Source organism: Neofelis nebulosa, chromosome 9 (genome assembly GCF_028018385.1).
Source record: "Neofelis nebulosa isolate mNeoNeb1 chromosome 9, mNeoNeb1.pri, whole genome shotgun sequence".
Classification (NCBI taxonomy): Eukaryota; Metazoa; Chordata; class Mammalia; order Carnivora; family Felidae; genus Neofelis; species Neofelis nebulosa.
This window is the reverse complement of record NC_080790.1, coordinates 128,517,029-128,541,979: the sequence shown is the minus strand read 5'-3', so window position 1 is coordinate 128,541,979 and position 24,951 is coordinate 128,517,029. Positions and strand designations below refer to the sequence as shown.

The 24,951-nt window shown below is 51.3% G+C and overlaps 2 long non-coding RNA genes across 3 annotated transcripts; one reads left to right on the top strand and one right to left on the bottom strand.

The window, feature by feature from the left end:
- Positions 1 to 4,920: 4,920 nt before the first annotated feature.
- On the bottom strand, positions 4,921 to 11,661 carry LOC131485889 (uncharacterized). Its single transcript, XR_009249060.1, has 4 exons — positions 11,388 to 11,661; positions 7,540 to 7,693; positions 7,073 to 7,248; positions 4,921 to 6,193 (listed from the first exon to the last, which is right to left on the bottom strand). It is a non-coding gene; the product is annotated as an uncharacterized LOC131485889 (long non-coding RNA).
- A 4,181-nt stretch (positions 11,662 to 15,842) lies between these two features.
- On the top strand, positions 15,843 to 24,780 carry LOC131485888 (uncharacterized). 2 transcript variants are annotated; one of them, XR_009249059.1, is made up of 3 exons: positions 15,843 to 16,142; positions 24,318 to 24,429; positions 24,530 to 24,780. It is a non-coding gene; the product is annotated as an uncharacterized LOC131485888 (long non-coding RNA). The 2 variants fall into 2 exon arrangements; XR_009249058.1 differs by having other exon boundaries at positions 15,843 to 16,178.
- The last annotated feature ends 171 nt before the right edge of the window (positions 24,781 to 24,951 follow it).

The window sequence follows — 24,951 nt, the reverse complement described above, 5'->3', positions numbered from 1 at the left end:
TCCTCTGTGTCTTCTGACCTCTGTGCAGTTCTCTCTCTCTCTCCGTGTCTCTCCATCTCTCTCGGCATGTGTCTCTGTCCTTTTTCTGTCCTTTCTCGGCACCACACGTAACCACCAAGGGTCATTGTCTCCGGAGCTCTAGAAGCTATTAGAAATTGTTGCATTGTGGGAATGCCAACTGGTGCGGCCGCTCTGGAAAACAGTATGGAGGTTCCTCAAAAAATTAAAAATAGAACCACCCCATGACCCAGCAATTGCACTGCTAGGCATTTATCCACGGGATACAGGTGTGCTGTTTCGAAGGGGCACGTGCACCCCATGTTTATAGCAGCATGATCAACAGTAGCCAAAGTACGGAAAGAGCCCAAATGTCCATCAATGGATGAATGGATAAAGAAGATGTTGTGTAGACACACACAGACACACACACACACACACACACACACACACACACACAAACGATGGAGTATTACTCGGCAATCAAAAAGAATGAAATCTTGCTATTTGCAGCTACATGGATGGAAATGGAGGGTATTGTGCTAAGTGAAATTAGTCAGAGAAAGGCAAAAATCATATGACTTCACTCATATGAGGACTTTAAGAGACAAAACAGATGAACAGAAGGGAAGGGAAACAAAAATAATATAAAAACAGAAGGGGACAAAACAGAAGAGACTCAGAAATATGGAGAACAAACTGAGGGTTACTGGAGGGGTTGTGGGAGCAGGGGTGGGCTAAATGGGTCAGGGGCACTAAGGAATCTACTCCTGAAACCATTGTTGCACTAGATGCTAACTAATTTAGATGTAAATTAAAAAAATAAATAGAATAAAATAAAATAAAATAAAATAAAATAAAATAAAATAAAATAAAATATAAATAATAAAATAAATAATAAAATAAAATAAAATAGAAATTGTTGCACTGTGCCCAGCCCCCTCTCCTGCCCTGGGGGTAGCTTTGACCCTGGTCTTGACCCCTTGAGCCCCTTGCCCCAGATTATCTCCCACCTGAGGTCTGTCCCCTCACAGTCTCCACACAGCTGGGAGGGCCCTTTTGCCAGCAAGGTGCATCTTAGGGGAGGAATCTCCAGTTCATGTAGGGAGTGACCTGCTTGGCCACGAGGGCATCTCTACCTCTCTGAATCTCTCTGCCCCCATCAGAAAATTGTATCATCGTGTGCGGAGATCCCAGGAGTGCGGAGAGAGCTAAGTCAGAAAAGGTGTGTGACCATTGTTTGCACACTAAAGGAGGGGCATAAACTGGAGTGCCATCGAGGGCCAGGCCAGCGGCACAACTGGGCAAAGAGGGAAGTGGGCCCGTACACAGGGCAACAGGGCGGGGTGAGGACTGTGACGAGCCACAGAGCCCAGGCTGTAGGGGGCCCACGACACAGCTCTAGTGAGTGGTCACTAATCAGGCCCTCAGACCCAAGCTTTCGCTAGAGATGCTAAAAAGCAGATTTCTAGTTACATTTTTAATGCTGACAGTTCCTTCCTGTTGCCTGGGCTTGGCCTCCCTGCAATCAGCCTGAGTCCTCTGGAATCAAGCTTGGGTCTCCCCCGGGAAAGTCTCTGAACCTCCATTTCCCCAGAGGGCCAGACTCTCTGTAGGGCACACGGTGTGCTGGAGCGGAGGCTCGAACCTCTACTCACAAGCAGGGCCACATGGGGTCTTAGGTTTTGAGTCCCAGAGCGACTAGCCCACCGCGCTGGCCCCTGGACCCCAGGCCTCTCCACGCTCCAGCGAATGAAGCGGTCATGTGAGGCCCAGGGACCGGAAGGCCCTCCGGGATGTACTCCAGACCCACGGCCAACATCCGTTAAGTATTTGGACTAATCCACCCAGCTCCACACCAGCAGGCAGCAAAGGAAGGGAGAGTCTGTGGTCTGGGGGTCTGAGCTCTGAACTGAAAATGTCCTTCCTTCATTTTCTCCTGCAGTATGTGTGACAATATTCCTACAGCCGCTGCCTGCCAGCTGCTATGATGAGAGACAATCCTTGTGTGAATTTTGGAGCTCAGGCTGGGGACCAGCTGTATGGGGTGGGGAGGGCTGTTCGTGGAGCTGGTCTTTTCGACATTCTCGTCTGAGGAAGGGGGTGGGTTTCAAGCCAGGGTCCTTGCTGCCCGTCTATGGCTGCCCCGACCTTACTTTCCAGGCCCAGCCCCTCCTCCAAGAAGCCTTCCTTGATGTCCACGGACGCACATGATAACATACAAGTCGTCAGAAGTCTTCTAGCTCCTCTGGCCTGTGCTCCTAAGAGACACAGGAGACGGGAAAATGACAGACACAGAGATAAGGAGGGACAGTCTCTGTCTTTGAGAGACAAAGAACAGAGATGGAGGTGTGTCCACGGGTGTTCAAAACATCCGAACGCGACGTGCGTCGTGGTTCTGACCGGAGCCGCAAGAGCTCAGCACCAAAGTCACCACGTCTCCACCAGGGACAGCTGGTGAGATCCACCGCGGTGCGGCCACACAATGGCCTCTATCCATCGGAGAACGAGGCGGCTCTGGGTGTGCCGAGAAGACGTGCCTCCGAGCTGAAGAAAGAGAGAAAGGCAAGCCAAGTGCAGGGCAGTGTCCACAGATGCTGCCACGTGGATGGAAGAGGGCTGCGTCCCCTCCTCCCAGATTTGTTGGCCATGAACCCAGGGCTAGTGCCGAGACTGACGCCGAAGTCTCGCGGGGAAAGAAGTGGTCCCCGTCCTCGTGGAGCTCTTTCCGATTTTCTTTTCCTTTTCCTTTCTTCCCTTCCCTTGACTTTCTCTCTTCTCTCTCTGCCTTTCTGTCTTGTTTACATACGGATGGGTGTATCTTGCACGCGTGCCGTGTATGAAGGGACAACCTCCAGAAGCCCCCAGAGAAACGGCTCCCCTGCTTCAGGCCTCTGGGGATGGGAGCCGGGAAGCCTGGGAAACATGAATGGAAGAGAGATTCCCTTCTCCGTTGCTTTTCCTTTGTGTGTCCTACCCAGTTCACGTTAGTTTCCGTAGAAGACTCTAGGAACTTCAGCTACAGATCCCTTGCAACACACGAGGAGGGCATCTGCCTTCTGAACACCATGCTTCTGCTCACTCCCAGACCAGGCAGAAGGGTCCTCTGCCTTGGCTTGCAGGATTACACTGATCCTGGCTCTCTCCGTTATACTGACTCTGGCTCACTGAGTTACACTGATCCTGGCTCACTGGGTTATACTGACTCTGGCTCATTGGATTATACTGATCCTGGCTCGCTGGGTTACACTGATCCTGGCTCACTGGGTTATACTGACTCTGGCTCACTGGGTTACACTGATCCTGGCTCACTGGGTTACACTGATCCTGGCTCACTAGGTTATACTGACTCTGGCTCACTGGATTATACTGATCCTGGCTCACTGGGTTATACTGATCCTGGCTCACTAGGTTATACTGACTCTGGCTCACTGGATTATACTGATCCTGGCTTACTGGATTACACTGATCCTGGCCCCCTGGGTTATACTGACTCTGGCTCACTGGGTTATACTGATCCTGGCTCACTGGGTTACACTGACTCTGGCCCCCTGGGTTATACTGATCCTGGCTCACTGGGTTATACTGACTCTGGCTCACTGGATTATACTGATCCTGGCTCGCTGGGTTACATTGATCCTGGCTCACTAGGTTATACTGACTCTGGATCACTGGGTTATACTGATCCTGGCTCACTGGGTTACACTGATCCCTGGCTCACTAGGTTATACTGACTCTGGCTCACTGTATTATGCTGATCCTGGCTCACTGGATTACACTGATCCTGGCTCACTGGGTTATACTGACTCTGGCTCACTGGGTTATACTGATCCTGGCTCGCTGGGTTACACTGATCCTGGATCACTGGGTTATACTGATCCTGGCTTGCTGAATCACACCGATGGCCATTAGACTCTCTCCATGTGTCCAGGGTGCTTTGTTAACACACCAACCCCCTCAATACTCTGTGAAGGAATCACAGGCACTGTTCCCATAAGGAAGAAAGCGATGTCTCATAGTTTATCACTTTTCCAATTTTGTGTCCTGTTTGGGTTCTATATGCCCCAGAACTTAGTGTCATAAGACAATAACAGTTATTCCGCTGACACAGCTGAGATTTGAGCTGGCCTTGGGTAGGGTCAGCCTGTCCTTGCTCTGCTGTGCAGCGTCATCTGAAGATGACAGGGTGGCTCAGGCCTCCCAAGGTACGAGCCCAAAGGAGGGCCTGGGGGGTAAGAGCAGAATCCGTACCACCTTTCTTGACCAGGCTTCAGAAATCTCCGGTGTCACTTCCAGCACATTCTGTCCCTGAAGACAACGCATTGATGGTCCGTGGAAGGGGCGTTAAAGTCTACTTCGAGGGGAAGGAGTGTTAAAGAATTCACACACAGGTCTTAAAACCCCCGCACAGAGCAAGACAACGGTCTTAAGATTTGAACCCAGACAGCAAGGCTCCGAGAACATATGCTCTTGGCGACCCCACTCCACCTCTTCTCTTCTGGGGAAAAGGCCGTCCTCAGGCCCAAGTGCACAACAGGTGTCCAATAAATGGTTTCTTGTATCCCGCAGACTGTGAAACGCCACAGGCCCGAGGACCCGAAATGACCCTCACTCTCGCCTCCGGAGCTCAGTGAAAAAGTGGGCAGAGAGGTGCGAGCGTGAAACTTCCGGGGGCCGCTGGTTGGAATCGCTGATGAGATCCCCGAGACGCCTCCGTGTCATCTGCCCCGCCACGGGCTCCGATGGGGGAAGAGCCGGCCTTCCCTGTTCAGTGTTTCCATAGCAACCCGCAGAGGGCCCGGTTTCAGCGGGGCCGCATCCCAGCCGACAGCCACTGGACACAAGACACCCTTTCCGGCGGTTGCTTCTAGGAGGAAAACCAACCGGCGCACGGGGGCTAAGGACGGCTATCGTCTGGCACCAGTGACGGGATCTGTTATTCTGGAAGCAGCAAGACAATGGGGGAGGCTTAGGGACAGAAAGGAGCAGCCCCCGATTCTTGTTTGGACGGCATGGGAATAAAACAAAAACAAAAACAGAGATCACCTAAGTCAGCAAATAAGTTTCATCCATTCATTGATTCAGTCAACAAACTTTCATGGCGCATCTGCTCCGGGCCAGAAGGTCTTCTAGGAGCTGAACCGCAAACAAAAGGTCTGTTCTCTTGGGGCTGGCGATAAACGGAATACATCTGAAGTGAATCGTTGCACCAGCTGGTGGCAAACGCTGTGGGGAAGCTAAAGTGGGGTGGGGAGGGGGGGGGGGGGGACAAGGGCAGGGGGTGGCCTGAGCCAGCCTCGCCGAGAAGGAGGCAGGGAAGCAAAGAAAATTAACCTGGAGAAAAGTACATTTTAAACCCGACGTTGAAGCCTCTTAGGTGAGGACGTGAGAGTGTATTTTGCAGGAGCAGCAGCTGATACGGAGAAACTGGGGTTGGTAGCTTGGTCTGTTCTCCGTACCGGCATTTAAGCTGTTTTCGGAGCATGACGATTCTGGGGATGTGACCCAGTCGAGGCCCGAGAAAACTGGAGGCCTGATTTCTAGTCTTTCTGGTGATTCATCTGCCTAGCGAATATTTCGAGAACACTCACCATGCGCCACTGAGGCCCGTGTTGAGCACTGGTTTTTCAGTTGTGTGATTGTGGACAAAGCACCTCTCGGAGTCGGATGGGTTAGGTCAGAAGCAGTAACTGCGAGGGCTTTTGGGTCAGTCGAGGGAAGATAGAGTTCATTTGCACACAGGAGGGGTTAATCAGCACGGACTCATGCTCTCTTAGGTTGGAACAGGGACTTAAGAGAAGAAAAGAGGGCATCTGGGTGGCTTAGTCCGTGAAGCGTCTGATTCTTGGTTTCGGCTCAGGTCACCATCTCGCGGTTCATGAGTTCGAGGCCCTCACTGGGTTCTGTGCTGATAGGGTGAAACCTTCTTAGGATTCTCTCTCCCCCCTTTTCTCTCTGCCCCTTCCCTACTCACGCTCTCTCTCTGTCTCTCAAAATAAATACACTTTTTAAAAAAGAGAGAGAGAGAGAAAGAAGAAAAGTAAAGGGTCTGAGGGGCCCAGCCTGATGTGTATCTGACCAAGCAAAGGGAGGGGCATTTTCTCTGGGTGTCACCTTTGACAGAAGCTCTGGGCTAGACCAGTGCCCCGCAGGAGATGGCATCTTTCGAGGAGACATTTCGTCAGGATTCTTCCGACTGAAAGTGACAGAAACCCAAATCAAAAAGACTGAAATGGGGGCGCCTGGGTGGCTCAGTCAGTTGAACGTCCGACTTCGGCTCAGGTCATGATCTCGCAGTTTGTGAGTTCGAGCCCCGTGTCGGGCTCTGTGCTGACAGCTCAGAGCCTGGAGCCTGCTTCGGATTCTGTGTCTCCCTCTCTCTCTGCCCCTCCCCTGTTCACTCTCTGTCTCTCTCTCAAAAATAAATAAACATTTAAAAAAAAACTTAAAAAGACTGAAATGAAAGGAGTATATTAGCTCATGTAAATGAAAGCCTGAGGCATTTGCAGCTTCAGGTACAGCTGGATCCAGGGTTTCAGTGACCTGGAATCTGGAAATGTGGCTCTGTTTCCCTTCATCTCTCAGTTCTGCTTGCCTCCTGGTTGGCTTCACTCCTGACTGACCGCAATGATAGTGAGAAGCAACCTTGGGCCTTTATTCTGCCCTCACAGCAACTGTCTTGGCAAGAAAACGGTCTCCTTTCCAGTCGGGGCAGCTAAGATCCCAGGTTCGACTCTGATTGGACCAACCGGGTCACGTGGCCACACCCTGCCAGCGACCGAGGCCGCGCAAGGGATGGGCCAGGCCTCGGGTCAACGTGCCCCTTCCTGGACCCAGGGATGGACCCAGCCCCACCCAAACCACACGGACTGAGTGCGGGGGAGGGGTGTTCCCACCAAACAGGACATGGTGTTGTCACCAGTTGGAGTTATAGACCCTGATGGTCAGGAAGACCCAGCGCCCACGACACAGACCAAGGACCCTGCTGCACAAATTCCTCCCCTGGGTATGAGGAATGGCCCCTGGGGGCAACCCTTTCCTCGCCCGCGAAATGCGGTTTGAATTCATTTCTCACCCCAAATCCGTCCAGACGGCGCGTGGCTGGTGAAGAAGGATGGGCCGGGAGCACCCGCTGGATTTTAATGCTTTGAAGACGACTCCTCCTCCGTCTGTTTAAGGATTACTATTCCTTGAAGAATTCAGCTCCACACGATAAGTGTTAATACCTTATTTCTTGGGGGACTCTGCAGCCTGGAGTTGGAATTGATTGTGAACAGAATAAAATAATTTGCTTTTTATCAGCATCCTCCACAGAAACTTGTTTGCGGCCAGGATGGGCCTCAGAGGAAAATGCTTCACCTCCCTAATCCCTCCATGAGATTCCTAAATCACACCCGTCACTCAGCGCCACTCAGACAGAAATGACCGGCGCTCTGTAATAATAAAAACAGAATTACGGTCGCTGTCACCTCCCGCTGACGGCTCCTTTAGGGGCCGGATGCCAGCAGGACTTAGCCGTCGTGGAGGGCGGCAAGGACTTACGGGCTCTGCCGCGCAGGACAGAAGGTCGCGGGCCGACAGCAGAGTCACAGGCCACTGATGGAGGGAGCACATCCCCGTAGCCACCTTGCACTTTGGTAGGAGCACAGGCAGAACCGAGTAAGCCATCCCCCGAGGTAAACGCACGGTCCGCATCCTTGTGGCCAAACACGGCTCGTTAGATTCACTCGCCACCCGCCAGAAGGGGAAACAGAGAGAGTGGAAGAACAGAGAGGTTAAGGAAGCTCCCACATTCGCACAGCCAGCTCGGGAGGGAGCGAGAGCCAATCTCTATAGACTGTGGGCTCCTTACCTGCTTCTCTTCAGGCAGGCAAGTACCCAGAGAGGCAGGACGTTGCACTTCACATATAGGAACGCCTCTGACCCTCCCCAGTGGTCAAACCTAGGATCACCTCACGTTGCAGATGAGGAAACTGAGGCATAAAGGGCTTGGGTACCGTGGCCAAGGTCACACGGCCCGTGAGTGGCGGAGCTGGGGGATGAACCAGGGAGGCCGCTCCGGGACCCGTACATATGGCCCCCGTTTTCCACGACTTTCACCAGTGGGGCAGTGGATTTTCCCTGTTCAATTTTCACTGGTTCGATCGTCTTCTGTGCTAACTCTCCAAGTAATCGGGCCCATTTTAATGCAACTTCACGGGTTTCGGTCTTGTTTTAGCATCGATGTGATCAGGACACCACAGTCTCTTGACCCAAAGGAAAAAATATTACAAGAATTTGCCTCACAAGGAGGTTTTCCGGAAGGAACCACCTGGGTAATGAGGCGAGCGTCTGGGTCTCTCACCTCTGTCAGATCACGGCGTGCTGCGGTCTGGATCTTTCCCTGCTCCTGTCAGTGTGGCCCCACTTTGGTCTGTTTTGCTCACCGCTGTCTCTGTCTCTGGGCTCCGAGCACAGAGCCCGCGCTCGCTGGTTGTCCAATGAATCTCTCCCTCTCTCTGCCCCAGTCTCGGTCTCTGTTAGAACTTTCCGAGGCTTGTTCTACACAACGTGCCCAAGACCCCTGATGTGGAGCTGTCCGGATGGAACACGAACCAGACCCCGACCCCAGTGCTATCGCTCCAGGAAGGAGACGGATGGACCCAGGCCTGTGGTGATCGGCGTCCGGGTTGGGGGCCTGATTACCTGTCTATGGAGCATTGATTTATGGGTACTCTCCGTCTTTTCCAAGACTCTGGATTGCAGCTAATTTACCGGCGGTCTTAAATCACCCCCGCCCCTCACACCGCGAAGCCACATGCAAGGCACCATCTATCATGTGCCTCCAGGAACCACTGACTCGAATAAAACACGGGCAGGGAAGAGAAATACCCACCTCCCTGCCAAGGGCGGGGACTCGGGGGGGAGCTGGCTGTGTGCAATTTATCCAGAAACGGTGGCGGCCCACACACGGCCCGCTTAATTTCATGTTTGGCTGCTGATGGGTTTTCATTTATAGATAATATAAACAGGTTGACAGGGCCCTAATTAACTGATTTGTGGTCCTTTGGGAACAAACGGTTATTAATATTCATAAACATTTGTAACGCTCAGGCAGATGCCCGGCCCCGACATGATCATAATATGTCCTCAACTGCGTGCACCTGTGATTTCTGATTTGTCTCTTGCCCGGGGACACCGGAGGGCGTTGACAAGTGCTGATGGCCCCTTGCCAGGAGATGGGCCCATGTCCTGATCCCATCGTTAATGCGAGATCTGCCAACTACAACTTGCTGGGTTTTCCGCCATCCTTCTTTCCTCTCTGGGCGCCCTTGGCCTAGCTCTCCTCCGATCCCGCTCTGAATCTCTTTGAGACGGGCCGAGAACTCCCTCCTTCGGGAAGCCTTCCTGGATTGATCTCTCTCCGTGGTGATGCCGTCTCTCCATAGCGTAGTCTGTTGGTACGGTGCAATTATTCACAGGAGGACATGGTTTTTAATGTTTTGGGGCTATCTTATCCAAGAATGTTCTGTTTCGTGAACTTTTCCTGAAATCAGGGACAGATCAATTTCTCCCTTTGCATAAGTGGAGTGCCTCTTATGCAAAGTCAGTTGCCATGGTGATAAGTAAATAACACCCCAAACAGCAACAGCTGGCATCTACCTGGCTCTTTATCATGTGCCACGAGTCTCTACCTGCTTCTGTCTGTTAATCGTCTCGCCACAGCCCCGCGAAGCAGGTACGAGGATCCTCCCCATCTTCCGGATGAGGAAACTGAGGCACAGAGAGGCCTAGGAACTCAGCCAAGACCTTAAGTCAGTGAACAGCCCAGTCAAAATTTCTCTTAAAAAAAAAAAAAAATCTCTGAAAGTACTCATAATATCCAGTCCATATTTAATGCAACGACTTTAAAACTTTCTTTCTCGAGGCGCCTGGGTGGCTCAGTCGATTAAGCGTCCGACTTCAGCTCAGGTCATGATCTCGCAGTTCGTGAGTTTGAGCCCCACGTCGGGCTCTGTGCTGACAGCTCAGAGCCTGGAACCTGCTTCAGATTCTGTGTCTCCCTCTATGCCCCTCCCCTGCTCGCGCTCTGTCTCTGTCTCTCTCAAAAATAAATAAAACATTAAAAAAAAATGTTTTTTAAACAAATGACTGGTGGGAAACGCTCCATGCAAACACATGGAAAAGATGTTCTACATTTCTTTAAAGTTTTATAAATAGTGATCCTGACACGTATGTAGAGCTTACTAGGTGCCAGGCACTGTTCTCAGTATTTTTCAATCATTAACTCAATCCCTCGCAGAACCCTGCGGGGTATTAGGCTGAACCATATGAAATTGCCAATTACTGACAATTTCCTACAGGGAACAGCAATTGTATATGGTTGAGCTTAATATATATCCTTATGATAATTCCATGTTACAAACAGCAAAACTAAGGAACAGAGAGGTTAAGTAACCTACCCAAGGTGGCACAGCCGGTAAGTGAGGTTGCTGTGAATGCCTCCCAGGCAGCCTGGCTCAAGCCCCTGTCCTTCTAACCATTGTTTTGGCTGACGCTGTTTGGTCAATGACTCCTCAAGGGCACCGAGGAAGCTTGCAGCAGTCATGTGCACGGGTGGCAAACTCCCTCCTTGTTTCATGCTTGGGAAACCCTTCAAATTCTTCTTACATTCTTTTCCAGGTTTTCTGAGCTTCCCTGGCCTATTCCGACATCGCAGCATCCAGCGCCCAGGCACCCCTAAAGCACCCCCACCCATGTTGAGTCCTCCGTGCTCCGTCCCCCTCCATGAGGACAGCTGAATTTGTTGGGGACTTAGATGCAGTATGGTAAAGCTCCTCGAGCTTGGCTGTACCTGGGATGCAGTTAGCAAACATTAGTTAAAAAAAATTAGCCTCGGGGCACCTGGGTGGCCCAGTCGGTTAAGCGTCCGACTTCAGTTGAGGTCATGATCTCACAATCTGTGAGTTCGAGCCCTGCATCGGGCTCCGTGCTGACAGCTCAGAGCCTGGAGCCTGCTTGGGATTCTGTGTCTCCCTCTCTCTCTCTCTGCCCCTCCCCTGCTCATGCTCTTTCTCTCTCTCTCTCAAAAATAAACAAACAAACAAAAATTAAAAAAAAAAAAAAATTAGCCAGAGGCCCACTGAGAGGCTGAGCCATGTTCTGGACTAGAAGTATTTTCATAGCTCATGAACATATGGAAAGGATTGGGCTGGAGGAGACATCAGCGTTCTCATCGTCCCACTGCCTGCCCTGCCTGGCACAACACCATGCATCGGAAAGTCCCCAACACTTAATGACCCACCCTGTCACAGAACCCTCCAGTTACCCAGTGCCCTGTGTCCAGGGCACCATCCATCAGCTTCTGGAAACGTGAACCACGTCTCGCAAGGGGCGAGGGGCTTGCTTACAGTTTATTTGCCTCTTCAGGCCTTACATTTCCTCTTAAGCATCCGAGCCTCAGGATCTGTGGGTTCCGACCAGGCAGCCATGTCCCAGCTCTATTGCGGAGCCCTGGGGAGGGCAGCGCCCTCCTGTCTGGAAAACAGTGGGGTAGCACCCAAAACTGGGCGTGGCTCAGGCTCTAAAATTACTGAACAAAGGGAGGATCAAGTGCAGGAATGACTGACTCTAATTCAAACCCCAGAGACACCCCCAACTTGGGTAGACGAGCCCAAGTGGACTGGCCCCGGACAACAGAGACCCAGTGAGGGAAGAGCTCAGACCCTCTGAGTCTCCACCTCCTACTGGGCGGGGCTCCATGCAGGGGCGTGGCCGGCTGGGGTATTTACATTCATTTCCATAGTCCATGTTTAATTACTAGCATTATCTTTGCTTTCATATCTGCTGTCAACCTGAAGATAATCGTCCCATGTTTTATTTTCTGTCAGGTGTATCCAGTCGTATTCATGTCGGATGAAAGTCTACTGCGGTCCTGGCGGTAAAAATACCCGCTCAAGGGGCGCCTGGGTGGCGCAGTCGGTTAAGCGTCCGACTTCAGCCAGGTCACGATCTCGCGGTCCGTGAGTTCGAGCCCCGCGTCGGGCTCTGTGCGGACAGCTCAGAGCCTGGAGCCTGTTTCCGATTCTGTGTCTCCCTCTCTCTCTGCCCCTCCCCCGTTCATGCTCTGTCTCCCTCTGTCCAAAAATAAATAAAAAACGTTGAAAAAAAAAATTAAAAAAAAAAAAATACCCGCTCAAGGGACACGGATTTTGGAGAGCACGTGATGGGACGGGATGGATGAGAGCTGGATGCCGGACCTCTCATTTACCGACCGTGTGACTTTGGGGAAGTCATCTGATATTTCTGAGACATACGTCCTCTCTTTTCTAGACCGGTGACTCAACTGAGGACAATTTTGCACACAGGGGACATTTGGCGGTGTCCGGAGACATACTTTTGGCTGTCAGAACCTGGAGGGGAGGGTGCGACTGGTATCTAGCGGGTAGAGGCCAGGGATGCTGCCACACGTCCCACAAGGCACAGGACAGCTCCTTACACAGTGGCCTCGTTCAGCCCGAAGTGTCAACACTGAGGATGTCGAAACTGATGGAGGAAAGGTATGAAGAATACTATAATGACTAGCCACGCCTCTCCCTCCCAGACATCAGGAGTGGAAGCCCTCCGCGGGTGCCCGCCCCCCGCCCCGTGCATGCCGCTCCCTCCCTGTAGAGCCCCCCACCCCCTGCAGGCCCCTCCCTGTGGTTGTCATTCTCGTCCACGTCCGCCCCCTATAACAAGGGCATGTAAGTGCAGGTAGACCTCATTGACCGTGGTTTTATTTGCTTCTCCTATTGTCTTTTTGAGACAATGGAAATCATCCCACCTCATTTGACATCTGCAGAAATGAAGCCCAGAGAGGTTGAGTGACTTTTCCTCGGCCACACAGCAAGGCAGGACCCAAGCTGGGCTCAAAGGCCAGTCCTCTGAGTTGACTTCTGGTTTCAAGAGTTGAGCTTGAAGAGCTTTCAAAGAATTTGAAGCACAGGGGTTAATAGAAGTTGATTCTGGGCCTCTCACTCGGGTCAGCCGCTGCTCTCTGGCGTGTGTCAAAAGCATTTCCCTCCGATTTATTTCCCCTCTCCCTAAGTTGCCATTTCATTTCATAAAGGAGCACGGAGGCCGCTGTCTCTCCAGATGGATTGAAAATTGAAGGCTGCCCGGAAGGCCTTTGCCCCTTTCAGGCCAGCCCCTCTGCAGAGCGACGGCCAGCAGGGACAGCAATTTGGCTGCCTCTTATGTTCTTTTTGTTCCTCATGAAAAAGCAGTTAAAAAGAAACCGATTTTTGAGAAAATGACCCAGGTGATTAGACGAAATCGCTTCTCTGGCTTTATGCTGCAGCTGGGAAGCAGCAACCGGACTGGAGGAGGGGGAGATGGGAGTCAGGTGGCAGAGGGATCTGGGTCAGTTACTGCCTTTTCCCCCTCCCCCCAGGTAAGGTCAAGGTTGGGGTGTAGACCCACTTCACAGATGACCCCCCAATCTTATTTTTTTTTCAATTTATTTAATCAAAGGTATGTGCACACAGATGAATCACACAGTTTTATAAGGTTTGTTACAGAAGAGGCATTTTCTCCTTCCCTTTGCTCCAATTTTCTTGCACTCTAGGGTGGCTACTTTCAACACTTTTAGCTGAATATTCTGGTATCTAAATCTAAATAGCATGCTTTTAAAAAGCTCCCAGCCTTCAACAGCTAGGCAGGTGACCAAGGAGACATAATCAGATGTCACTATGTGAAGGACACAGATTAAGCTGCATGCACACCAGCAGCCACTTTATGTTCGTGAGGCACATGCAGCTAATGATGTCAAATGGGAAAGGAGAAGATCCCCGTGTCCTATTGCCAAGAAGGAACCTACTTACCAGGAGGGCCAGGACTATTCCCCAGGTCTTCTGTAACTCCTAGTGTGGTGACCGTTCACTTCATTACAGTAGACCTGACGATAAGGGTCAAGTTCCCATCGGGTTAGCAAAATCTTCTAGTAACAGTTGCAACAGCAACAGTAATACAGACACTCTCGGTTGTTTACCCAACAGCCCTCACCTTTCTTTTCTTTCCTACAAACAGATTTTGTGTGGAGGAAGGAGCTAGTGATCTCAAGATCTCAGGGAACCTAACCCATCTTAATTGTAGAGGACCAATCTGTACTATAACCATAATGGTACATCTTTTTCCACTTTGTCAGTAATTGGTTTGGGAGTTGGCACGTGAATCTGTTCTGGCTCATGAGATATAAGATATAAGCTGGGGGCTGCCCACCCTGTAAAAAAAAAAAAAAAAAAAAAACAGACAAAACTCATGACAAAATCTTTTGCCCCTGACTCTTTCTCCCTTCTAGGGATGGGAGATCCGGATCTTGGCAACCATCTTGTGACCATGAGGACAAAGAGCCGATATGCTGAGGAAGGTAGGACAGAAGTGTGGGAATACCCCCGAGTCCATGGTGATGTCACATTGCTGCCACACCAGCCCAAGGATCTCAGGGCTCCGGAGAGCTTGTTCATATGAGACAAGAAACTGTCGTTGAAGCCTGAGATGGAATTTGTCAGGTGCTGTGTAATTGCAGCCAAGGGCATTCCCATGGATACCCATATCTCCCCGTTCGGAATGGGCTCTGATTCCCTCTCATTTCCCCCTGAGGTAAGCAGCAAACACATTGTGTGGCCACCACGAAGAGCCATTTTCCAGACCCTCAGAGTACAGACATGAATTGAATCCAGTCTCTAGCATCACAACCACCGGGAACCTAAGGGAAGAAACACGCAAAATGGATGTATTCCTCAGGACTGCTACCCGCGTGTCGAGTTCTGTGCTGAGCACTTGACGTGGGACCACCCACCTGAGGTCAAAGCTGGTTGAAGAGAGCACCTGCCTTGCCGGACAGTAGTGGTTCTGCTTCTCGTGCACGGTCAACCCCGGGTCCACCCTGAGTCCAGGGGCCGGACCTCACGGGTGTGGCCACCCCGGGAGCCAACAGTAGGCTGTAGCCCCAAACCCTGACCCTTCCTCATCTTCAACGAAGTGAGTGTGCGAGCCTCGAGGAACACGTGTCTGTTGGCCTCACAGCGTGCGTGTGGCAGGAAAGGTTATAAGTAAACTGTCCTCCTTCCCTCCCTCTCTGCTGCCCTCACCCTCTGAACGTTCAGTCTGTGGTTTCTTCTCCCTTTGAAAGCCTCGCCTGGCCTGATGTGAATCCTAATCAAAGTCATGCACAGCGTGACTTTTAATTAGCCTAAGCAACCCCACGAAAGGCGTCAATATTGAGCGGGATGACTGTGCCAAGTGACTCTCCCCCCAAGGATCAGCAGGGTGCCCCAGCTGGTGGGAAGCCTGGCACCCATGCTGGGCAGGGCCACGAAGGGGTCTCGCTGGGCTCAGCCGATCACAGTTTTCATGCGGGGCTGCCTCTTTGTGGCCAGGAGGCAATGACATTTATCCGGGGGTTGCAGATTTATTTCACGTAAACTACACGGGATTGAAAATAGGTCCCAATTAGCGAAGACAACTACCCCCTGAAAGGCATGGCTGGGTTTTAGAGGCAGGGGTGTAGACCCCACCTCTGGCCTGGGGGGTGAGGGGGAGTGGCAAGGGTTCTGAATCTAGATAATGAGGAGGTGAGTAAATGGAAGACGAAATCGTTCTTTTCTTAACAGATGCAACGATCGGAGCACGGTGATTTCTCAACGCAGAAATGATCTCACTCTTCTTTATTCCCCCAAAGCCATGGATTTTTCTGTGCCTTTGCTCATGAATCAACCAGAAACGTGGCGTGGGGGAGGTGGGGCAGCAGCATTCTGTGCTCAGGAGAATTCATTAGGGATTCTGGAATACGGACATCATAATTCACTCCTAGCACAGCGGGCTGCACCTTGCCCGTGCCCAAGGTTGGGGGACCCATTTAAAGCTGCAGGCAGCCTTCCTGCAAAGACACTGGCTCACAGTGGATGGTTGCTTCTGAGTGGGACACCAGGACACCCGCTTAGGGGCCTAGACTCTAACAGCTCCCCCGGCCCATGGAGCTGTCAGCTTAACGATGGTAAAACATGTCAGGAAGCAGGCCTGGGAAACCCTACAGCTAGCAGGGGCAGAAGGTAACTTACGCATGTCAGAAAACGTAAGAAAAGTGGGCGAACAGGATTCCGACTGCCAAAAAGCAGACTTTGGTAAGACACCTACCTCGCTTGCCTACTGAAACAAAGGTAAAAGACTTGGTTAGTGACCGTCTTTCCCCTGAAATTACTTAAGTGCCTTGATCCCTTATTTTATGAGCTTGACATTTTTAAGGAGACAAGACAGATCATTCGATTTCACAAACGGATAATGAGCTCCCACAAAAAGGACACCCCGCTTCACGTGAATTTCAGGAGTGAGAAGGATAGATGTGTAGGTCGGGGACGGGGAGGGGGTGACGCCCCAGTTCCTAGGGCAATATAAACCTGACAGGTTAGTTTGGCAGCTCTGTCCGCGTCAAACGTCCCACGGTCAGTTAACGTGTCTGGGCTACACGGCTTCCAGCGACTGTCCATATGTCTGTCCATCTCAGTGTGACCAGGCGCCTCAGTGACAGGCATGAGATCCTTCCAGAAGAAAGGCACCCTTTCCTTCACAGGGATCACCAACACCCCCCCGCAGGCAATGATGGCTTCTGAAACACTTGTGTGAAACCTTCATCCCGTCCATACAAAGGTGGCGCCTTTGGTCGGCCACCTCGTTCACCAAGATGTGGTATAACTTTGCTCTTCTTCTCTCATTCCTGCTCAGTCCAATGTGGCAGTGAATCTTGTCAGTCCTTCCAAAATGTCCAGCGTCTGACCTCAGCCCCCAACTCCTTGCTGCCTCCGTGATTCGGGTCCCATTCATCACCCCTCCTGGTTTGCCGTAATGGCTCCTATCTGGGCTCCTTGCTTTTGTCCTTGTCTGCAGAAACCAGACCTGTTCAAGGCTACATGTTTTAACCTTTTCACTTGAAAATTAAACAGGGTCACTGAAAGGGGCGCCTGGGCGGCTCAGTCGGTTAAGCAACCGACTTCAGCTCAGGTCATGATCTCATGGTTGGTGAGTTAGAGCCCCACGTCCAGCTCTGTGCTGACAGCTCGGGGCCTGGAGCCTGCTTCAGATTTTGTGTCTCCCTATCTCTCTGCTCCTCCCCTGCTCTCTCTTTCTCTTTCTCTCTCTCAAAAATAAACATTAAAAAATTTTTTTTAAAAACATGGTCACCGAAAAACACACAAAAAAGCATCCTTATAACATCCTTATGACCCGGACCAAGTCTAGAAACAGCACTTTGCCCCAAGCCCCTCCATGGCCGCATCCCAGTGCCAGCCCTACCCTTCTTCCAGAAGTAGCCACCTTCTGACTCACAGGGAACGCCACCCTCCCTGTCAATGTCCACGGCGTCACCACCCCAGGGGCCTCCTCAGACCCTAGAGCTAAGGTTACTGATTCGGTAGATCTTCCTGAGAAGCCCTCTGTTGCCGTCCCGGGCTGTGTGACCAGTAGGGTTTCTCATAATCTGGATCGTGGCGATCCCATATCTATGGTCAGTGAACGCAATCAACACGTTCTCTCCGTCCTCCGCGCCTCTTGAAAAATGAAAGCTGCATGCAGAGGCTTGGTCAGAATTTTGTGCGAAACTGGAAACAAAGTTCTGACTTGTAAAGGAGGTCTTGGGGAACCGAGGAAGGTGAAGTTGGAAGGTTGGACCACGATGTGAATCCCGCCAACCAAAGACCACTGGGGATTCAGCTACACGGTTCCACTCGTTCTGCCCGCTGCACCAGAGGAGACCCCCCCCACGGCACGCCCGGAGCATCTCGGGAAGAGGGACGGGGAAGTGCTTCTGCACGGCTTGGGCTTCTGCTGAACGCTTCCTCGGGGGGATTAAGGAGGCAGGGTCAACAGGTGGGACGCTTTGGTGGCTGGGTGGCTGAAATATTTTTATCTCGGAGGCAGAAAGGTGAAAGCAGGGCTCGCATTCTCAGTGGTGAAGAGGCAGGCATCACTCACGTTAGCAGGAGAGGGGCATGTTCACTCACTTCTGTGCTCTCTCTCTCTCTGCCTCGTCTCACACATGGTCGTTTTCTGAACGTATTTGTATTCTGTGAGCATTGTGCCTGCTGATATGGCTCCATCATGACCTAACTGCTGGCTGCCAGCTGCCGGAAGGGTTGTTTTCCTCTTTCCTGGATCCCCTCCCGGGTCTCACTGCAAACGGGGCTGATTTTACTTTGTCAGCAGTCATATTGTGGAAGGCCTTGACTATCCATGTGAGGAGGCTTCTATCTAACTTGGGAGATAGGAAGCCACTAAAGATAGTCAGGAGCCAGGGTGACAGAGTTAGAAGTGTACTCGGATAGGGTGTCGGTCTTTTGGGAGAGAAAAGATTGACCAGAGGCAGTGTGATAGTTAGAGGCAGATATTCTATCAGGGCGAGAGCCGGGGCCGCGTGAGTCACAGCACTAGTAACGGGAATGGAACAGACACGGCAGAGGCATTGACGGGGCGGGGGGTCGGGGGGGGGAGCGGGGGGGGGGGGGGTCGGGGGAGGGGGTAAGAAAATGGCAAAGCTGCACCCAGGACAGGATGTTGGGGATGTGAGAAGATAGTGTGGTGTCTCCCACCCAACAGCCATCCCCACCCTTCTTGCCAACACATCCCTGAGCATTTTCTAGGCAAAATGGGTGGGCCTTGGTGGGTCAAAACCAATCTTGACTATCCCAAGCACCGTGCCCGATACTTCCCGACCACCCTGCAGTGAGCACTGCCCGTGACCTCATTGTGGCCAAGGGGACCCAAGAGGATGTGTGACGGAACCCCTGGAAAAGGTCTGTGTCCTTAAAAAGGACTGGCACAAAAAAGATGCTCCCTGAACTGCCCTTTTATGCCCGACTGCGGCACGAGAAGGCCATGTGATGCCTGCAGCTACCTGGCCCGATCTTTTGCTAAATACCCTTATTTTTTATGAATCATTGTTGGAGTTGCTGTTAGCTGTGGCCCAAAGCATTCTTTTTTTAAATTTTTTTTTTAACACATATTTATTTTTGAGACAAGAGAGAGACAGAGCATGAACGGGGGAGGGGCAGAGAGAGAGGGAGACACAGAATCGGAAGCAGGCTCCAGGCTCCGAGCCATCACCCCAGAGCCTGACGCGGGGCTTGAACTCACAGACCGCAAGATTGTGACCTGAGCGGAAGTCGGACGCTCAGCTGACTGAGCCACCCAGGCGCCCCTGTGGCCCAAAGCATTCTAACCGACACCCGGGGGGAGCCAAAGATGACCCCAATGACCGCAATGTCTTTGCCTCGGTGAGTGACCGGATGGCTGAGCAGAACCAGACAAGTCTGAAGGAGAAGTGGACTGGGGGTGGGTAGGAAGATGGCAATGTTTTTGAATCTTCTGGGTTTGAGTTGACGGAGAATGTCACTATCTGGGGCTTGGGACAGAGGCTGGAGCTTGAGAAGGAGGCTCCCAGTGCTTCCGCCGTCTCTGGGAACCTGTTCATCAGCAGAGCAGCCTACAAGGACCTATGGGTCCATGGAGGAAGGAGGAAAGGGGGTGAGAGTCAGGGGGAGCAGACCCTGAGGCTGGGGCCCCAGGAGGGTGGATCAGGGAGGACAGGTCTCAGTGGGGAGTCAGGGAGGGAATGCAGGAGAGGTGGGGGCAACCCATGGGCCGCTGACGCCTTGACCTCCTAAAATAGCCACTCTAACCATTGGACACTGGAGAAAGTTGCCCGTTTTTCTCCAGAGAAGGATGAAGCAGACACCAGAGCCAGTTCCTGGTGCACTGCTTTCTTTTTCCATCTTCCTTCATTTCTCTTCCATTTCATGAGATGAGAAACCAACAGAGGGTTTTAAGCAGAGATATCGCGCATCACCTAGACTGCTTCGATGGGGTGATGAGGGCGGGAGGGGAGAGGCAATGAGAAGGCCGTCACTGAAACCAGGTATGAGGCCCGGTGGCTCGGACCTGGGGGCAGCAGTGGAGGTGGTGGGGAGCGGTGGGGATCTCTTCCAAAGATCGGGCCCATACAACCATCCCGGTGGATCGGCTGTGGCTTAGGAGAGAAAGGAAGGTGGTAAAGATGACCCCCAGGTGCGGGTCCTGAGCAACTGTATGGCCTGGCCATTGATCGAGATGGAGAAGACACAGATTGAGAGGGAGGTATGAGTCTCAATTTGGAGAGGTTACATTAGCGTGTCTGGGCCACCAAATGCACAGGATGGGAGCTCAGGGGAGCGTTGGCTTGGATGTATACACGGAGGTGAAGGTAATGCCTTCAGCCAGTGAGGACTCCCAGGGAGAGGTCGGGGGAGTCTCAAGAAAAGAAGAGCGCCCCCCTAATTTCCCAGGCCCGGATGTACTGTGTGATCTTGAGCCGTTGGTTTGTCTACAGGAACAGCGGTGGAAGGATCTGATCTCTGAGATCCTGATCTCTCTGTGACTCTATAATGGTCCAGGCCGACCGCTCGCTGCCTAGGAGCTGCAGACTGATGAAATGGCTGCTGGCCTCCGTCAGCGCCGGCCCCTATGGGGACGAAGACCTGGCTATCATGGGCTGTCACCACATTGGACACGATGCCCGTGCACCCGGAGGGAGATGTTGGACGCCCCCAGTTCCGCAAGCCACGATGCTGGAGGCGTCAACCAGCAAGGTCCTGACTATCTCCTGTGCTCTACAATAGGAAATCGGAACCATTATTCAAATCACTCCAGCTGGGAATGTCAGGAGAACTGCAATGGCCAGTGGGGTCATCCTGCTCTGCGGTCACATCCTTGGCAGGCCATTTGCCACCTGTTTATCCACCAGCAGGAAATGAGAGTCTACAGACACAGCCAGGATCCCTCTGCTGGACATCTTCTCCCTGTGAACAAGGAGGCGGCCATTCTTCCTCACCCCGGAGCCCTGTGGATGTGATCATCCACATTATAGGGGGACCGGGTTCCGTGGGGGCACGTCGCCCTATTTACACAACGTCTTCTTCGGCCAGTGCTCAGAGGCGGGGCCCTGGAGAATGGAGAGACCTTGGTTTCCAGGTCATGCAGGCTATTTTCGGAGAGAGCAGAATGAAATGGAAACTAGAAGAGATTGACGGGTTCTGTCGGTGTACCGGAAACTGCCTGGCACCCAAAAGGTCAAAGTTGGCACGCTGCCCAAGCACTGTGTACTAATGGAACAAAAAGAAACTCTCCGTAAGCTGCACTCCCCTAGGTGGTAGGTGTGGTGGTTAGAAGCATGAACTCTAGAAACACACTCCGCTGGTTCAGATCCAGGCTCGGTTGTTTTTCTAACTGCATTACCTTGGACAAGCGACCCGATGGTCTCTGTGCTTAGAAGCTTCGTACGAGAAAGGAGTGTAATAATGGTACCCACTTTATATGAGGATTACGTGAATTACCTTGTGTAAGGTCCTTAGAATATCGCCTGAGGCACCGAGAGTCTCGTATGAATGAGGCTCGATGTTCCTAAGGACGGGTCCCTTAGCCAAATCCCAGCCTACTATTTGGAGAATCCCTGGACGACATCTGGACTCCGAACTCTTTCAGTACACGATGGGAAGACCCCAGCTCACACATGACTTCCTTCTGCTCTCTGGCCTGATCGAGCCGGTAGTTACTGACCGGGAGTCTGCAGCTCCCAGTGTGGGCAGCTCTGGGCCGGAAGCAGAGACCCTTACAATCAAGATGTGGAGCCAAGACGTGTGACCTGCTGACCAGAAAGAGGGGTGCAAGTCACGTCCAGGATAGTGACCGGAAAGCGTCAAAGGACAGCACATGATTAACACCCAGACCCTTGGGTGAACAGTGAGAGACAGGACAGTATTTGAACAAAGAGCATCAGCAGACCACGTACTTAATGAAGACCTCCAAGAATCAACTAGAACTTCCAGAGATTATAATCGTGTCCGGAAGTCCAACGCGCTACAAGGTCAGTACATATTTAGGGAGCCAACTGAGTCAATGATAACATTCCCATAAAGAGAAGAGCATGTAAGGAAAACCTAGGCATTTGTTGAAAAAGGAAGGGAGTTTGGGAGGAAATTGCTCTACCAGATTTGATGTTGATGTGAGAATAACAAAAAGGTTGATGGAACAAAATCCAGATTCCCAAATTAACGTGCCCTCTGTATTAAAAATAAGCAGCTATTCTTTCTCGTTGCCAAGTAGTGAAATCCTGCCATTTGCAGCAACATGGATGGAACTGGAAGGTATTATGCTGAGTGAAATAAGTCAGTCAGAGAAAGACAGATGTCATATGTTTTCACTCATATGTGGAACTTGAGAAACTTACCAGAAGACCATGGGGGAAGGGAAGGGGAAAAACCAGTTACAAACAGAGAGGGAGGGCGGCAAACCATCAGAGACTCTTAAATACAGAGAACAGACTGAGGGTTGATGGGGGAGGGGAAAATGGGTGATGGGCGCTGAGGAGGGCACTTGTGGGGATGAGCACTGGGTGTTGTATGTAAGCGATGAACCGTGGGAATCTGGCCCAAAACCAAGAGCACACTGTATACACTGTAGGTTAGCCAACTTGACAATAAATTATATTACAATAAATAAGTAAATAAAATAAAAAAGTATAAATAAATAAATAAAACAAAATAAAAAATAAAAACAAGCAGTTAAACCCAAACCAGAAACAAATCTAATTTTCCACAGCAGTGATATTCAGCACTTAGAGGCAACAACATGTGTCTGCGATCCATATGAGTAAAACTATGGAAAGAAAGAAAGAATGCGATGCATAGTATATTCCTGGATGGAGTTAATCCTGGCTGGGTATTTACTGCCTCTTTCTTGAATCTATAAAAAAATGAAGTTCCACAAGGTTGCCATGAGGAACATGGCCTAATGTGAATTTGGAAAGGTAAGTCATAGAAATTTTTTTTTGAAAAAAAGAAATCATGGCGTGAGCTCTAGCAGGGACTCTCACACGTCAAATTGTAATAACTGAAGCGTGGAGCTGGTTGGGAACAGAGCCACAGAGCTCAGTAGAAAGTTCGGGAAAAGACCAGCATCGACGTAAGACTTTGCGACGTGATAAAGTACATTTCCATTTTGGGGGGGAGGAAGATTATTCAATGAATGATATTCAGAACATTTTGTGAGCGCCTAATGATCTAGATAAAAAAATATTAAATCTGCTCCATATCTCATTATGTACATCAAAATGCATTCCAGATGCACGGCTAAATGAAATGTAGAAACCTTCAGTCTTGGAAAAAAATAAATGAAAGTTTACATAATATTAGGATAATCTCTTAAGAGGACAATACATGCGGCAAGATCAAAGGAAAAGTTTGCTGAATGTGAAATGAGAATGAGAAGCTTTTCTTCCAATATCTCTCAAATTAATTTGTTTCTCAAGTCTACGAATTCAATGCCAAGATATCATTTCTTGCCTGAATTCATCCGCTCATCCATCCATTCATTCATTCATTCATTCATCGAGTGCCGACTCTACGGCAGATGCTGCCTGCTGGTACCAGGGATGCAGTCATTTTTTAAAAAGGACAAACCCCTGGCCTTCCCTGGACACACCGCTGGCCTTGCATTGCAGTGGGGCCGACAGGGTATAAACAGGATGAAGAAGTAACATATATAATATGTCAGATGGGTGTTCGGATTTACGCAGAACAGTAAAGGAAACAAAGGAGTTAGGTTTGGGGAGGAGTCATTTGCAATTTTAAACAGAGTGGTCAGGAAGGCTTCTCTGAGAAGCTGAGGTCTGCGCACAGAGCCCTGGGAGGAGAGGAGGTGATGTGTGTGGATAAGTGCAAAGTCGCTGAGCCAGGTGTGTGCCCGATCGTGCTTAGGGATCCTCAAAGAAGCCCGTAAGTGAAGAAAAAGACAGGAAAGGCTAGCCCGGGGCTGGGGGCTGACTGTGTGGGCTCTTGTCTCCCCCAGCGTCAGACAACAAAATGGCCCTAGAACCGGGACTCGAAGGCAAGTCATACTTCCTTATGTGCTCCTTGAGCCTGGCTGGCATTCCTTCACTCATCAGCCTCCACCCTCTTCCTTGAGGCTTGAGTCAGCCCTGGGAGACAGGGCTCAACACACTGCTGTGACTGTGTGATTTACCCCCCAAGCCTTATCCTCACTGAGCAGGAAGGGGCGCCATTAACGATAATTCCAGGCACACTGGGACTGGTGGCCACCTTAACTGGACACCATATTTGCAGAGCACTTCTGTAAGATTGAGGAAGTTTCCACTGTCTGCACAGAGAATGGGGGATAGGCCGACGACCCGAAGGGTTGGACCCGCGGCTCTTCCTCTGGGCCTCAGTTTCTTTGTTTGTCAAACGGTGGCCGTAACAGCAATCCCTGCCTTTCAGGTTCCTCTCGAGATGCAGTGAGTCACGCATAAGTTCCTCAAACGGCCTGGTAATTGGCAAGCGCTCTGCAAAGACTGGCTTCGGAGTCATGGGTCCGAAATGGGTCTGCAAGGTCAGAAACTGAAGCGTGGGCGGGAGATTCTGGTTCCTCAAATTTCCCACCTTCTGGAGGCCACCAGCCTTCCTTGGCTTCTGGCCTCTTTCTTCCAAAGTCGGCGACATCCGGGCGGAACCCTCCTCAAGCTGCCATCTCTCTGGCTGTCCCTCCTCTGCCTCCCTCGTCCACTTGCGGGCACCCTCGTGCTGACACTGGCCCACCCAGATAACCCAGGATCGCTTCCCTCTTTGAAGCTGAGCTGATGGGCCACTTAACTCCATCGGCAACTTCCGTTTTCCTTTGCCATGCAACCTGGCATCTTTGGTTTCCAAGGATGAGGGCACAGATGTCTCAGGAGGGTGGTGGGCGGTGGGGGGGGGGGACCTTATTCTCCCTACTATGGGGGCAATTGAAATTAAATCTCCTCCTCCCATTCCAGAGGAGGCAGCCTGGAGGCCCTGGAAGAGGAAGAGAACTGCCCAAGGCACTACCTCTGGTCAGTGCCAAGAGCTGACTCCTCCCCAATATCCGCACCCC